General features: G+C 37.1%; 1 long non-coding RNA gene across 1 annotated transcript in view; it reads right to left on the reverse strand.

Annotated features, from left to right (window-relative positions):
* The window catches only part of LOC101687747, a 28,144-nt gene extending 11,775 nt beyond the window's left edge, over positions 1-16,369 (reverse strand). The window contains exons 1-2 of the long non-coding RNA XR_198797.3: positions 16,168-16,369; positions 11,657-11,776 (exon numbers count right to left, since the gene is read on the reverse strand). This is a non-coding gene — a long non-coding RNA (uncharacterized LOC101687747). The remainder of the gene's footprint in view (positions 1-11,656; positions 11,777-16,167) is intronic.
* Positions 16,370-17,854: the final 1,485 nt, after the last annotated feature.

Below are 17,854 nucleotides of genomic sequence, written 5' to 3' on the forward strand. Positions count from 1 at the left end.
GATGGCGACATATCCAAACCAAGTCCCCGGGTTGGAAAAGATGTGGTCCCACCTCCACCTCCATCTCAGTGTGGGCAGTTCAGATCCCTGTGTGGGCTCTTTTTAAAATAGACTGTAATGCCTGCAGTGTCTGGAGTACAGACTGATCAGTCATTTCTACTAGGGCAACCTCTTGTAGCCAAGGGCAGAGGTGGAGGACGGAGGGGTCTCCTGAACATTATTTCAAATGGGGTCAGCTTGTTTAAGTAGGGTGTATACCACGCCCTGAGGAGGGTAAAAGAAAGGAGATCCACCCATCCACCACCAGTCTCTACAATCAGCTTTGTCAAGGTCTCGTTAAGAGTCCGGTTCATTCTCTCTACTTGCCTGGAACTCTGGGGCTGATAGGCACAATGCAGTTTCCAATTAGTGCCCATGGCCTTGGCCAATGCCTGTGAGACTGAATTCACAAATGCAGGGCCATTGTCTGACCCGTTTGCAAGAGGCAGCCCAAACCTAGGAATTATTTCTTCTAGTGACTTTTTGGCTACCACTTCTGCCATCTCATGTTTGGTGGAAAAAGCCTCTACCCAGCCTAAAAAGGTGTCTACAAAAACTGACATATACTTGTTCCCGTATTTTCTGGGTTTCATTTCTGTAAAATCTATTTCCCAATAAAATCCTGGTTCCTTACCTCTTTCTCTTTTCCCTCTTCCCATTCTAGTTCCTCCCACGTTAATTGCCTGGCATTGAGCACATCTATCAACTATATCCTGAACCATATGCCCTAATTTAGAAACCTGGAACTGCTTGCCTATAAGCTCCTTGAGTTTGTGTGTCCCCAAATGAGTACCCAGATGTATTTGGTCTACTCACTTCTTACCTAATCTTCCAGGAAGAATTATCTTTCCTGATTTAATCTTAGTCCAGTCCCCTTCATAGTCCAATTTAGCCCATTTTTGTAAATACTTTAAATCTTCCTCTGAATAGTTCAATTTTTTTTGGTACGGCTGGAGCTGGGAGTGTGACCAGCTCTTGCACTGTTTCGGGCTGCTTGCTTTGTGGCTCGATTTGCTAATTGGTTTCCTTTTGAAATCAGATCAGTCCCCTTTTGGTGTCTCGGGCAATGCATAACGGCCACCTCTTTTGGGTCCCAGATAGCCTGGAGGAGAGCCAATATTTCTCCTCTGTTTTAATTCCTTTTCCTTCAGCTTTTACTTCTGGAAATTCTTACCCATTTCAGTTCCAGGATTTTAACAAATAAAAACCTGTATTTGTTCTGAAAGTCTCCCACATCAATTTCCTTTAAGGCGGAATTCATCTTACAAGAGAATTAAAACAATTACAAATGACAAAAACTCAGAATAGTTATGGTTAAATATCAAGTGATGATCCTTATCAAAACATTAAAACTTTAGGAAATGTATAGAACATCTGGAGTAGTTACAGCATTTACCCAAATGTAACCCAAGGTTTATCATTGATCTAGCAGTACTTCCTGAGTAACTTAGCATATCAAGGAAAAGCCTTATGAGTCAAAGAGATCTCATTTACAATTCTGGGTGGGCAAAGAGAAAACCATTTACATTTTCTTAGAAATATCTCAATCTCTAGTGAAGACTAAATATCAACCAATTGTGAACTGTTGCAACAGCAGTTAAGCACAAAACATGTTTACCAACAGATTTCAAAAGCAAAAACCCAGTTCCAGCAACCAGCACCCTAGCATTTTATCCCATTTGGTTAAGACCTAGAGGTCCAACAAATTTAATTCCATTTGTCATCCAAGTAAATCTTTAAAGTTTCAGGTTACCAAAGACTTTGAGAGCTACTGTAACAATTACCCATTAAAATCCTAGAACAGACAATTAACCATCAGTTTTAGTCATCTCTTTGCTAAGAGATTTCATGTTACACCTGGGCCCACTCCACTTCAGATGTCATGCTTTCCCACCAGCAAGGTGGGGGGGGGGCACTAGGCAGTCCACATCCGGCCAGAGAAGACAGGAACATCCCCAAAACAAATGGAGTTTCGGCAGCTGCTTGGGAATATACCCTAAAGTCTCTGTCTTGAGTTAGACTAACCACAGTTGGCTCCAGTTATAGCCATTAAAAGTCAGAGTCCCCTCAGTCTCTGCTTGTCCCATTTCTCTGCAGCAAATAACACAACAGACAACAAAAAGGCAATACAAAGACAACCGCAGGCCCAGTGGTCCTGCCACCGGTGGGGACTTTCTAGGGGAACTCGAACCCCCTGGAGATCTACCAGTAGAGGGAAGGGGTGTCCCCACATCCACTCCAGCCCTAAGGAGCATGACTGTATCCAGCTTCTCCCTGGTGGGCCATACCCTGGAGCTCCACAACCAGACAGACAGACAGGATCCCGAGAACTTACCTCCAAAGGCTTTTTCTAGAAATTCTGATGCTGGCTCAGTTCTCATCATTTGATCCCAGACGAGCCCCCAGTGTTAGGGTCTGTGCTCAAAGGAATGAGACTGATACAACGTGAAGGTCAAGCAAAGCTTTATTACACGCCAAGCATCGAGAATCAAACCGACTGGTCAGGGCCATCTCTTACAAAGAGGCGACCCCTCCCAGCCTCACAGACTAACTTTTATAGCAGTGGTTGAGCCTGGCTCTACACAGGTGACCAATGAGATTGCAATACACAAAGAAAACTGCACAGTCATCCTAGGTCAGCTGTATGGGTGGCCAATTGAATTTCAGCTTACCTAGTAGATATATGTGCACCCCACTGATTGGATGCCTCCACCTGGCCTGTCCTGCCCTTGTATCTAGGCTTTGCAAGTAAGTTCTTCTGGGAGGGGCAGGGTCAATCTAAGTTCACCACATAAACACAAAACGGCTCCCTCTGGCTAAGTAGGTCCTTACAATTTTATTTTCTCTTTAAACAGCTCTAGCACAAATGCATCTTTTACTCCTTACTTTACATTGTCATTTGGGTATTTCTAAATGTCTTAAATGTGAAATCTCCACCACAAAGCAGTTGGTTCCCATTGGTCATGACCACTCCTTGTAGTGGAAAGCATAGTGCCTTATGAGAATGGTGATTTCAATAAATATGAACTAAATAAATGAAGGATAAATGTGAATTGGCTTCAGTTTTCTCACCATTGCAATGAGAGAATTTATCTGAATAATTATTATTCTCACTCAGATTATAACTAAAATTAGTGTGGTAAATCATGGTCATGTCCTAGGAAGAAGATGGAGTTTAGTTCAGAGATGATATCAAGTAATATCCAAGAAATTTTTTCATGATATAGAAAAAATTACTGAGGTCTTAAGACAGTGGAGATATCAGAATGAAAAGCAGACAGGATTTGAGAAAATATAATCTTATTTCTGAATCTCTAGATGAAACATAAATTAAAAGTTAGGGTTAAAGATTAGAAAATTTTAGGGATTGGATAATCAGAAGATTTATATTGCTTCTCATTCATCTCCCATAACTGTGTACATACACATTCCAAGTTAATTGCACTTAAAGAATGATGATGAGTATATCTAAATTGTATCTAAATTGGGGTGTGAGTGTAGTCTTGGTAGTTTCAGTTTTACTATGGTGGCAAAAGCTGTCTACAGCTATAGTAATCAAGACAGTTTTGTAGTGCTGAAATGTAGACATGAGCAGAACAGAAAAAGATCCAGAAATAGACTCACATATTATATTGTCAATTAATTTTGAAAAAGTTGCCAAAGTTCTTCAATGTACAAATTTTATTCATTGTAAATATAAACCCTTACCTCACATTATAAACAAAACATTAACTTAAAATGGATCATCAGCTTAAGTGTAAAACCTAAAAGAACCTGAAAGTATAAGTCTTTTAGAAGAAAAAAAAAAAAAAGAAGAAAAATGGTCATTTTTGCTACATTGGGATAGACAAAGCTTTCTTAGACACAAAACAAAACAGGTGAACTATTATTTAAAATCAGTACATTGAATTTCATGACAAGTATTTTTTAAAACTTGGTGTTCAAAAAGCATCATTAAAAAATGAAAATGCCAGCAATAGAAAAAGAGAACTTATTTGTGACACATATAAAATGTTTAGTATGAAATAGTATAATTACTCTGGGAAAATATTCAGGAGTTTCCTTCTTTCTCTCTCTCTCTTTTTTAAGATTTATTTATGTATTTATTTATTTATTTGAGAGAGAGAGGGAGAGAGAGAGCAAGCGCAGTGGGGCGAGGCAGAGACAGAGGGAGCAGGAGAGAGAAACCCAAGTTGAGAGAAACCCAAGCTTATATCCTGCTGAGCAAGGAGACAATGCCTGCTAGATTTCAAGGACCCTGAAATCAGGACCTGAGATCACAACCTGCGCTGAAACCAACAGTTGGCAGTTTAACCAACAGTTGGCAGTTTAACCAACAGTGCCACCCAGGCACCTCTGGCAGTTTCTTAAATAGTTAAATATTCACCTACATACAACCCAGCTTTCCACAGCTAGCTAACTACCCAAAGGAAAGTAAATTGCAATACAAAGACTCATATATAAGTGTATATATTTTATTCTAATACCCCAAATCTGGAAACAACTTAAATGCCCATAGGCGAGTAGGTAAAGTATAATATAGCCATATATTATTTAGCAATAAAAGGGAAGCAACTGCTGATACATGCAACTACATAAATTAAATAAAACAAAAGTATGGATGATTTTTCAAAATCCTATACTGAGGGAAAGCAACTAGGTAATGAAGATTATGTACTGAGTTTATATATATATTTTTTAAAGATTTTATTTATTTATTTGACAGAGAGAGATCACAAGTAGGCAGAGAAGCAGGCAGAGAGAGAGGAAGGGAAGCAGGCTCCCTGCCGAGCAGAGAGCCCGATGCGGGGCTCTATCCCAGGACCCTGAGATCATGACCTGAACCGAAGGCAGCGGCTTAACCCACTGAGCCACCCAGGCGCCCCTGAGTTTATATTTCTAAAATACTCAATTTAATCTATAAACACAGAAAAAAGATCAATGGTTGTCAGTGGATGGTGTGGAGAGGAAAATTGGTGACAAAATAGTGCTAGAGATCTTCAGGGATTGAGGAAATATTCTTTATCTTGGTGTGGTGCAGGTTTGTCAAAACTTTTTTAAGTTTGTCAGAACTCATGATGTACTCAAAATGTGTGCAATTTTTTGTATAACAATTTTACCACAAGAAAATGTGTGTTATTTTATAGTGCTTCCAAATACTCACTTATCCCAATTTAAGTTTTCTGCAGCTAAAGAAATATGGAAGTTATAGGCTTCTTGTTTAAATCTCTTCCTCTCCACACTGAATTCAATTGTGTGTGTGTGTATTATGTATGTATGTATGTATGTATTATTTCTTAATTTTTGATTGTTTCAAGCCTTATTTAAATTCTAGTTAGTTAGAGATGCTTGAGTGGCTCTGTCAGTTAAGTGTCTCCCTTGGGCTCAGGTCATAATCCCAGGGTTCTGGGATTGAATCCTGCATCAGGCTCCTTGCTCAGCAGGAAGCCTGCTTCTCCCTTTGCCTCCTGCTCCCTCTGTTTGTGCTTTGTCTCTCACACATACACACATAAAAATAAATAAATAAAATCTTTTAAAAAACCAATTCTAGGGGCGCCTGGGTGGCTCAGTGGGTTGAAGCCTCTGTTTTGGCTCAGGTCATGATCCCAGGGTCCTGGAATCGAGCCTGCATCAGGCTCTCTGCTCATCGGGGAGCCTGCTTCCCCCTCTCTCTCTGCCTGCTTCTCTGCCTTCTTGTGACCTCTGTCTGTCAAATAAATAAATAAAATCTTAAAAAAAAACAAAAACAAATTCTAGTTACTTAACATATAATGTAATATTGTTTTCAGGTGAAAAATCTAGTGATTCATCACTTACATATAATATATAATACTCAGTGCACATCACAACAAATACCCTCCTAATTCCCATCACCCATTTAGCCCATCTCCCACCTGTCTCCCCTCTATCAACAATAGTTTGTTCTCTATAGTTAAGAGTCTCTTATGGTTTGCCCTCTTCTTTTTTTTTTTTTTCTTCCCCTATGGTCATCGGTTTCCTTCTGAAATTCCACATGTGAGTGATATCATATGGTATTTTTCTTTCTCTTTTTTTCTTAGTATCACTCTAGCTCCATCTATGTCATTGCAGATGGTAAGATTTCATTCTTTTTCATAGCTGAGTAGTATTCCTCTGTGTGTGTGTGTGTGTGTGTGTGTGTGTGTGTGTGTGTGTGTATTTTATCATTTCTTCTTATCCATTCATCAGTCTATGGACATTTGAGCTCTTTCTATAATTTGGCTGTTGTTGATAATGCTGCTATACACATTAGGGTGCATGTGCCCTTTCAAATCAGTACTTTTATATACTTTAGTACTTAATATCTAGTAGTGCAATTTAAACAAGCAAATAATACCAAGATATTCCTATAGTTATTACATTGAATATAACCCAAAACAGCCTTAACCAGGATGTTTTAAAAATGAAGCAAGTAAAAAAACTTCTTATTTAAATGTTTCATTATTAACCAATATTATTCAATGTATTAAATTTTTAAAAATACTCCAAAAAGTAGACTTTATCCAATTATTCTGTTTAAAATCATCCAACAAAAACAAACGGGAGAACATATTTTCCTATTTCTTTTTAGTCTTTAGCCTTTTAAAGACTCGTTATGTCCAAAAAGAGAAAAGGTCACCTTTAAGGCATCAAAATAATTGAAGATTATTGTCACAACCTAAATCCTTATATTCCACATGATACTGAAGCAAGCCTAAGGCAAAACTAAAAAGAAAATTATGTAAAGGCTATTAGGGATAAGAAAACCTGTGTGTACTGGGTAGAAATAATACTTGATATGAATGAATGAATGAACAGCAATCACACTTACTTAAATAATTCAAACAATACAGTCAAAGACATTTAAGGATACCTTAACACATTGCTTGACAAGTTATAATTATTAATTTTCCTCCCATTTTTAGATCTCTGTTAGACCTAAAAATGTTGGAATCTGTAGAAAGTAGGCCACAGAATCTTTTTTCTTTCCACTACAGTCTTTTTCACTTTAAATAGCACCAATATGGTAACAACTCCATTGACTTCCTATAATTCTAGACGTATGTATTCTGGTTCATAGTCAGTATTTCCACTAGGATGTCTTAAATTCAGCCTAAAATCAACACTGCTGTTCCAAATTTTTAATTATTCTTTTAAAATAATTTTCTTGTGCTGCCTAATGTTTTCAACTTTGGTAAATGTGTAAGAAAACAATGAGGACATAGCTTCAGTGATCCTATGGTCTTCTTTTAAATTTGAAAATTCCCGGTGGTTTTAGATATTTTGATTTTATAGTTCTCCTTGGTTATGATGAGAAAACAATGCATGGGTTGGCAGCTACATTTGTCTGAAATCTTCTTTCAATCTTTTTAATGTGGCACAACACTTATTATTTAATCTTTCCTAATAACCCCAATACTATGCACCTTGGGTTTCCAAATCCATGCTGTTGTTTTTTCCTGGATTTACTGAGGTATAACTGAGAAATAATATATATGGAATAAAGATAAATAAATAGATGAAATAATTACCATATGTATGGTGAATAATTATCATATGTGCATATATAGTGAAATAATTACCAAAATCAAGCTAATTAACCTATCCTGCATCTTATATTGTTAGCTTTTTAAAACAAAAATACTTAATCTACTCTCAGCAAATTTCAAGCATACAATACAATATTAATTATAATTCACTGCGCTATGCACTAGATCTCCAGAATTTATTCATCTTATAACTAGATGTTTTTGTCTGTTTTTTCCAGTTTTGATGAGAAATAATTCACATATGTGATTGTATAAGGCATACAGCATGATTGATTTACATATATTGTGAAATGATTCCCACAATAGGTTCAGCTAATATCTATCTTTTTATATAGACACAATAAAAAGGTAAGAAGACAATAAAGAAAAAAAACTGTTCTCCTTGTGATAAGAACTCAGGATATATTCTCTTAATGGCTTTCTATGTATCATAGCATGTTAGCTATAGTCATCATGCTGTACATTTCATCCTAGTGCTTATTTATCTTCTAACTGGAAGCTGGTACATTTTGACCACTTTACTCCAGTTCTTCCTCCTTCTACCCCATTCCTTTGGGAATCACAAGTCTGATCTCTTTTTCCATGACTTTATTCTTTTTTTTTTTTTTTTAAGTTTCTACAAACAACTGATCTCATAGAGTATTTGTCTTTCTCTGTCTGACTTATTTCACTTAGCATACTTTCAATGTCCATTCATTTTATTGCAAATGGTAGGATTTCCCATTTTTATAGTTGAATAATATTTCATTCCATATATATACCACACTTCTTTTAGTTTTCTTTTAAGTTTTTTAAGTTTTAAGTTTTTAAAGTTTCTTTTTAGTTCTTTTAAGTTTTTAATTTCAGTTCCAGTATTGTTAATATACAGTTATATTATTTTCAAGTGTATGATATAGTGATTTGGCAGTTCTGTACATTACCTGTGGCTCATCGTGATAAGCTTACTAATCCCATCACCTATTTTACCATCTATCTCCCCACCTTCCCTCTGGTAACCATCATAGTTAAGAGTCTGTTTCTTGATTTATCTGTTCCTTTGTTCATTTGTTTTGTTTTTTAAATTCCACATATAAGTGAAATTATATGGTATTGGTCTTTCTCTGACTGACTTATTTTGCTAAGCAGAATACTCTCTACCTCCATCCTTATTTTTGCAAATGGCAAAATTTTATTCTTTTTATGGCTGAATAATATTCCATTGTGTGTATATGTGTGTGTGTGTATGCCACATCTTCTTTATCTATTTATGTATCGATGGACAGAGGCTGCTTCCATAATTTGGCTATTATAAATAATGCTATAATAAACATAGGGGTGCCTGAATATTTTTGAATTAGTGTTTTTGTGTTTTGGGGTAAATACCCAGTACTGCAATTCCTGGATTGTAGGATAGTTATTATTTTTAACTTTTTGAGGATACTTCATGCTGTTTTCCAGATTGGCTGTACCAATTTGTATTCCCACCAATAGTGAGTGCATGGGTGTTTCTTCTTCTCCATATCCTCACCAACACTTGTTGTTTCTGGAGTTTTTGATTTTAGCCATTCTGACTGGTGTGGGGTGATACCTCATTGTAGATTTGATTTGTATTTCCCTGATAATGAGTGATGTTGAACATCTTCTCATGTGTGTGTTGGCCATTTGTTGTATGCCTTCTTTGGTGAAATGTCTGTTCATGTCTTCTGCCCATTTTTTAATTGGATATTTTGTTTTGGGGGTGTTGAGTTTTGTAAATTCTTTTTAAATTTTGGATACTAACCCTTTATCTGATATGTCATTTGCAAGTAACTTCTCCCATTCAGTAGGTTGCCTTTTAGTATTGTTGATTGTTTCCTTTGTTCTCCAGGAACTTTTTATTTTGATATAATCCCATAGTTTATTTTTCTTTTTGTTTCCCTTCATTTGAAAATATATCTAGAAAAATGTTGCTGTGACCAGTATCAAAGACATTATAGCCTGTGCTCTCTTCTAGGATTTTTAAATTTTTTAAATTTTAAAAATTTATGTATTTATTCTTTCTTTGGAGAGAGCGAGAAAGTGAAAGAGAGAGCAAGTGAGCCTGATAGCAAGTATGAGCAGGGAGCCGGGGGAAGGGCATAGGAAGAAGCCAACTCCCCACTGCACAAGGAGCCTGGCATGATCCAAAGAGTATGAGATGCTTACCAGAGCCAAAGGCAGACACTTCACCTACTGAGCCACCCAGGCATCCCTCTTTTAGGATTTTTATGTTTTTTTCTCACATTTAGGTTTGTTTTTTTTTTAAAGATTTTATTTATTTATTTGTCAGAGAGAGAGTGAGCGAAAGCGAGCACAGGCAGACAGAGTGGAAGGCAGAGTCAGAGGGAGAAGCAGGCATTTGCTTTAGGTGTCATTTCTTGCGAATACTCATGTCATGTACGTTTGTTGCTATGTTTGCTTCTAGGAGTTTCATGGTTTAAAGTCTTACCTTTAAGTCTTTAAAGATTCCTAGCAGTCGAACCCCACAGATTCCCCTACAGTCTGTGTGGTACTATATCAAAGTAGGGGATCCTATAAAATGATCCCCAGTACTTCTGGGTTCTCTTTCCCCACTGGAGGAAACAGTGGTTCAGGGGAGATCTCTCCATTTGGTGCTGTGCTAATCTGGGAAAGGGACAGTGCAGTCAATGGATAGCCACCTTCTTTACTCTTCTAATGAAGTCTGTCTTGGTCGCTGTGGTGCGGAGAAGTAGTACTTCAGCCTCATACCTGTATTCTAGGATTCTCTCATGGTGTCTTATTCTTGAATAGATATTAGCCTTATTCTTGTGAGGGGAAGAAGAGTCAGGAACATGTTGTCATCTTGTTGATGTCATTCTCCTGTTGTTTTTTATTGAAATCTGTTATTCCTGTCTCTTCAAAGAAATTTTGTAATGTTTGTAATGTTTCACATGATGCAGTCCACAGTATTAGCTCCTGTTGAATATAAATATTATTACCTACTTACTGTTCCTTTTGTAGAGGGATTCAGACCTAGTAGCATCCGTTCCTATAGTAAGATCAAACACTGGGTTTAGTTCATTCTCAATAACCCCTGTCCATAAGGTGCTGGAACAGTCAGTTACCTTTGCTACAATAGTCTATCCTTCATTTATGTTTTGAAGGAAATGGTATCCCAGATATGAATATTTATAATTTTCTTTGTTTTCCTTATTTTTATTTGGCTTAAATAAGAAACCAAGGCCAGGGGTGCCTGGGTGGCTCAGTGGGTTAAATCCTCTGCCTTTGGCTCAGGTCATGATCCCGGGGTCCTGGGATCAATCCCCACATCGGGCTTTCTGCTCAGTAGGGAGCCTGCTTCCCTTCCTTTCTCTCTCTGCCTGCCTCTCTGTCTACTTGTGATTTCTGTCTGTCACATAAATACATAAAATCTTTAAAAAAAAAAAAGAAAAGAAACCAAGGCCATAAATATAGAGCAAATAGCATAAAAAACTATTAATATGAAAAAAGTACTGGGATCAAACTTATGTGCCTTTTGCTTTTATTTTTTCAACAAATCAAAGTAAGGATGCATTTTACTCCTATTTCAAACATTTTCCTAATTATATGATTATATTCCTAATCATCTAAACTCAGTATTTTTCTTCTTTGTTCTTAAGTGTCATTATTTTATATAGTATCATTGTTCACATTGAATGTTAATGTCTTAACTTTTAATATAATTGTCTCTGTAAAAATATTTCAGTCTTTAATTTTTCCCTTCCCTTTGTTATTTGATCAACTGTCATTTAGGAAATCTTTTTATTCTTAATTTTGTTTTACTATTCTTTGTGCTTTTCTAAATATTTTACTTCTCAACAATTTAAACAATATTTTCCCTCACATTTTTAAATTTCTTTTACAAATACCTCTTTCTACTTTCTTTTTCTTTTAGAGATGTATTTTTTTCATCCTAACTTTACCCTCAGGATTTAACAAAGTCTCTTATTTTACTACCTTCTAAATGGGGTTTTGTTTTATTTTTTAAAATCTTTTGTCAAAGTTATGATTGACTAGGCTATTTACATAAAGATATTTACATAAGTTTCATAGCTACCAGAAAAATTACTTACTGCATCCCTCTCTTCCAAGGACATCTGAATCTTCTTTTTTGAGACACCCTTGGGAAAAGAATTTGCTGTTCAGTGGTGGCTCCATGGATTCTGATGAAGGGGCATTGTTATGCAGTTTGCCTAAAAAACAGAATTGCATTCATTGTGTCAGCTGGATTTGTGATTATATTCTCACTCTTGAAGACAATGGTACTTGGGGACTTTATAGTAAAGGACATAGCAGAATACCTTATCTGTCATCTTGTTCACAGGAGGAGAAATATGTCATTTACTATCATTTTCTATCTCTAAAATTATTGCTTTTTATAAAAGTTTATGACCAAATCACTTTGCTATTGACAACGTATTACTAGAATCTTTTTTTACAAGTGGAAAGAGGAGGAAGAACTAAAGTAAAAAAGAGAAGAACCTCAAATTATTTTGAACAGTAAAAATGTTTAATGGAAACATCAGGGAGCTCATAGAATTGAGATGCATGAATTTAGTGATGCCAGCTGTCATGTGTCAGTACCAGCTCTCTGTTCCCTAGGGCAGAATAAGCAGAATAAGCAGAATTTCTTCTGCAAAATAATGCAGACCAAGAGTTTGTCCAGGAATAACACTAGCATATCTGGACATTCTCTTAAAATTTAGTAGAGGATTTTTTGGTGGACTTTTAGTAATAACAATTCTACGTTTTTTCCCTACACTTTTCTCTTTTTTTTCTTTTTACAATTTTTTGACATACTCATTGCTCATTGGTTTTAACCACAAATAAGTTTGTTGAATAAAGTTTTTATATTGCTCCTGCAATAGGTTTTTTATTGAGCTATAAGTGACACATTAGTTTCAGGTGTACAATATTCAGTGTTTGTATATATTGCAGAATGATCACCACAATAAGTATAGTTCACACCCATCACAGTACATAGTCTTTTTTTTTTTTTTTTTTGGTGACAAGAACTTTCAAGATAAAATCTCTTAGGTAATAAAAAAGACAAAATCTTTTAACAACTTTGAAATATGCAATAAATACAGTATTATTAACTGTAGGCCAAATATTACATTTCCCAAACTTATTTATTTTAAACCAGAAGTTTCTATATTTTGATCACCATTATCCCCTCATTCCACTCTGGCAACCACCAGTCTGTTCTCTTTATCTGTGAGTTCAGTTTTTTGTCGGTTGGTCGTTTTTAGATTCCATGTATAAGCGAGATTATATGATATTTGTCTTCTCTAACTTTGCTTAGAGTTCTTAATGTCAATCCATACAGTCTGGCTATTATTTCCTTTGTTTTTTCTATGTTTCATGATATAACTATCTGAGGGTCTCCTTTGAAATTGTAATCTTAATACATACTGCCTATATGGTCTAACCAAATTTATTAATTTCCCTTAGTCTCTTCATCTATAAAATACAATAAATGTACTTTATTCATAGCTTTATTTTCAAGGATTAAATGAATTAATAAATTTAGGTAATTTGGCATTGTTTCTGGCATTTAGTCGGTGCTCAATAAAAGTTGTATGCAGTGGCTACCATTTAACCTTACCTTTGTGCATGAATATTATGCCCATATATGGAATTTTTTCCTAGGTGTATTTATTCAGAGAGGAATTATTACATAAGTATATACTAAATTTTTGCAGTTTCTGTATAATTGCCCACCCTCAAGGAGATACATACATATGTGTGTATATTATATTACTTATTTTATATATATATATATATATATATATATATATATGTGAATATATATCACATTAAGAGTAAGGGTCTGTTCTTAATTTTCTACACTCATGACACTACTTGATATTACCAACCTTTAAAGTTGTGACTGGTCAAATAGTGAAAATTTAGTATCTCAGAGCCAGTTGTGATTACATTGTTGTTATAAAACACAACATACCATGAATGAATGCAGTATCCAGGAGGAAGCATAGTGCTCAGGAATCCTTGTAAGGTACTGATGAAGTTCCAGAACATAGGTGAGGTTTGGTGGGCTGAGGTCTGGAGCCGATGACCAAGAAAGAATTCTTGAGACATCTTTTGTGCGAAACAGTGGTTTATTAAAGCACGGTGACAGGACCCGTGGGCAGAAGGAGCTGCTGCCCCAGGTTGTGAGGAATGGCAGGTTATGTACCCTGTGGTTGGGGGAAGGTGAGGGAAAAGGGGGGTTTCAATGGAGCTTTCATATGCTAAAGAGGGCCTAAGAGGAGCCAGGACACCAGAGGTCTTGCTGCTTGATCAATGTTGTCTTTTGGCAAGCCAGTCACATTTCTGCTATCAAGTGTCTTTGTTAGTGAGATTTGGGTTTAGAAGAAATTTAACTTTATTTAGGGCTTGAGGAACTGATTTATTTGCCTCTGGAAATTGTGCTATTGTTAAGATAGCTTCTTTGTTGTAAATCTCTAGGACATTGGTAAACCAGGGGAGACTCCTGTCTTGCAGGATTGTGATCTCTATTTGCTTTTCCTTTAGGACAGCCAGGGATGGCTAAGGAATGTCACACATATTACTGAGGGGAGCGGGTGGGGAGGGGGTGCAAGGTGCCAGCCTTTGCTTTGTCCTCAGCCAGCCTCCTGCTCCCTCATCAGGTACATTCAGCTTAAAATGAGAGAATGGAACGGAAAGCTGCTAATAACCAGTAACCAGGTACATTTCTTTGTTTTGGGGGAGAGAAATATGCCTATAATTCAGTCTATTTATTCCCTCCATGAGTCTCTAGTCCCCAGTGAGCCACAGTAAGGTTAAGGAGAGAGAGAGAGAGAGAGAGAGAGAGAGAGAGAGAAAGACCTCACTGTCTTATAGTGGGGTGCTAAAGCATTCTAGTATTGTAGAGAACACCAGGATCTTTGGGAAAAATTTCAGAACAAATAGACATGTGACAATGCTATGAAGACAACTAATCCCTTAAATCAAAGGATCTAAACCCAAAAGAATTTCTAGAAATTAAAATGTTGATTTCTACTTGTGAATGCTGGCAAACAGTAGGAAATGGTTTATGTAGGAGTCTCCCTTCCAAATAAAGCACTAGACTGACCCATCACAAGGAGAACAGAGAGCTCCTGACCTTGGGGAGCAAAAAATACTTCCTTAGACTCTGATTCCATTTGGGGACAGCCTGTCGTATTAGAAAAGTTCCCCTCCTAAATTGCAGGGATGTCTGAAGGATTAATGTTTGCTGGCTCTGGGCCAAACTTCTGGGAAGTTTGCCAGCAGCTGAAGCTCTGTGGGTGATACAAAAACCAGACTGGTTATGAAAGAACTGACGGGGATAAAATTGTCAGGACTGGGCAAACTGGGATAATGACCGGAAAACTAAAACAATTCTCGGGGAAGAAACATCTGGAAGATAAAGGAGGAGGGGGAAATATCATTAGGAAGACAGTGTGTGAGGAAGGCCTTTGTTAGGGGACCATTATCCTTTAGAGCTCTGGGCAATTCATTCTCACCCTCATAGCGCATAGCCTCTGAGTTCTCAAACATGCAGTGAAGGGGGATTGCTTATCTTGTCTCAAAATTCCTTAAAACAAAACAGAACACAACACCACACACACACACACAAATCATCACTATTCCTTTGGCCACCCTCCCATCAGGCTTCTCTGAGTCTGCTAAGATAAGAGAATAAGGACAACCGTACCTCCCCAGGCAGTTGCTTGCTCAATGGAGAGGGGACCCTTCACATTCCCAAGTCAAGAAGACACCAGAGCCCTAGAAACTGAATTTTGGCTCACGTGATAGAACTGCTGTTCCTTCAGCAACTGCCAAATAAAGCCAGCACAGTTCAGCTTGCTCACTAACACTGGCTGATGGCTTTTATAGTGATGGATGGACCAAATCAGAGTTTGTTGCACGTTGGAATGCTGATGGGAAAGATGTATCTAGACCACAAACATAGCTTTTAACAGGAACTCCAGACTTCCAGGAGGGGGGGAGTGTAGAAATGGGAAGCAGCAATGAACTTCCTCCCTTTTCCTACTTCAACATCAGCAGATATATAGACATCTACCCCTGGATGAAACAATTTCTGAGACTCTGGAAAGATAATAGTAATGTAACAGACTGTTTCACTGATTGGGGAAATGACCAATCACAACTGACTAGACATAAACATAACACACTCCAAAAAGCACATGAATATTTGAGGTCAAGTAGAATGACAACCCTTCTTTTTATTTGTATCCCAGATGTATGTGATGAGTTCCTGGATCAAGGGGTTGAACTACAATGAGCAGAATTGTGTGAGGGGACTTCCAGAGGACTTGGAAAATTTGGTGTGTGGGTAGTGGTCTAACATGGCTTCAAAATTTGAGAAAAGTATTCAAAAGTTCTGTTTTATGTGAGATGGACAACAGTCCATATTTGTCACAGAGCTGCATTCATTCTCCTGATTTCACTTACAGTTTAATCTACAGGGATGTTAACACTGACATTTCATAGGACGTTATGCTGGGGTGTTATACTAGTTGAACCTGGCAAACAGAATAATGAGTTACTTTAAATGTCTTAGTAAGATGTATACCTGCCCAAGATGTATCCATGCTTGTAAAGGTTTTCAGGGGCCTGAAATACTTGTGAATTCTTTATGTATCCAGTGGGATGGTCATGCTGAGACATCATCTTAAAGTCAAGGCCAGTTAGTTGTATCTTTCAAGAGAACCACTTAGATTGTTCCAAGGAACAACTCTGCAAGCCTCCATGGGTTTGGGAAGAGTGTCTAAAAATCCCAGGAGGAGATTGTGGGAGGTAGGATTCTAATTCTAATTCTAATAATTCAAATTCTAATTCTAATTCAGTGGCCCTCACCCTGTAACACTAATGATTATATATATTAAAAGGTATTTTAGTGAATAGTACAGTCCCAGATCACTTTATTTTAAGATAAGGAGATTATCTTTGATGAGCCTGATCCAATGAGGTGAGTCCCAAAAGGAATGGAGGTCTTCTGGGGAGAGATATTCACAATGTGAGAGGATTTGACATCAGTGAGATTCCATATAAATGGCTTTGAAGATGGAGCATACCAAGTAGCAAAGAATGCAGACCAGCCCTAGGAGCTGAGAGTAGCCATGGCTGATAGTCATGGAGGAATAAAGACCTCAGTACTCTAACAGCAAAGATTTGGATTTTGCCAATAATCTAAATGAGCTTGGAGGCAGATGCTTCCCTATGTTCTCCAGTCAAAAACTCTGTCTGGCTGACACCTTTATTTTCACTATAGATACTTCACATAAAACCCAGCCAGCCTGGCCTTAAGACCTACAGAACTATAGATAATAAATGTGTGTTTCTTTACTGCTGAATTTGTGGTAATGCATTATAGCATCAAACCAAGAGAGAAAAGTGCGCATCTCTAGGATTCTGGGGGTAAGTTATGCCTTTTGCTGCAGAACATGACTTGCTGTTTGGACAGATATCTCAGCAAGTGAGTGAGTCATAGAGTGGACTAAAGAGTTCACTCTGGGCTATCAATGACTGTAATCAAATCTACCATTCCTGATGTGGGTATTATCTGATCTAGTAAATTTCAGGTTCAGAAGGTACAAAGCAATTTCTTTAGGATGGAAATTGTGTGGTGTAATTTGGGCCCTGGTAAGATGAATGGTCACACATGTGTTGCCTATCTGTGTTACGTTGAAGCCTTTGCTTTAACTCACATCTATGGATTAGGGTGGAGTTTTTTTCAACCAAATAATGGTGGATGAATAAGCTGGTTTACTGGTTTATCAGCTTGATATGTTGGTATAAACTAAAAAAAGGGGTTGGGATTGTACTCCAGGTCTCTTGTGGTGTGGCCTTAAAGAATGCATCAGGAAATTCTCTCAGAGGACATAACTGTGAGCATTAAACATTTAGCTATTTATATTTTATGTGAAAAACAGCCCAATATATTACTAAACACCTATTTCCAGGCAGTGGGAAAATAGGCTGGATGGTTATTTAGGGGTCTGGCAGAAATAAAATTAAAATTTCAAGAGACAGTGAGTGGATATTTTAGAGTGTCACAATGTATTAGGTATTTGTGTGTCTTACAGTAATTCACACCAGAGGGTATTCACCAAAAAGGAGCTCCTTGACATTGTTATAGATAGATTGATTCATCCTATTGTTGTCAGTCAGTCTCTTCTCAACTATCGTGGTATTTGCACAAATGGTTTATAAGTGGAGTGGCTAAGGTAGCAGGTACATTAGCATCCATTAGCTCCTTC

This window comes from Mustela putorius, unplaced genomic scaffold (assembly GCF_011764305.1).
Source record: "Mustela putorius furo isolate JIRA1106 unplaced genomic scaffold, ASM1176430v1.1 tig00000228_pilon_pilon_pilon, whole genome shotgun sequence".
NCBI lineage: Eukaryota > Metazoa > Chordata > Mammalia > Carnivora > Mustelidae > Mustela > Mustela putorius.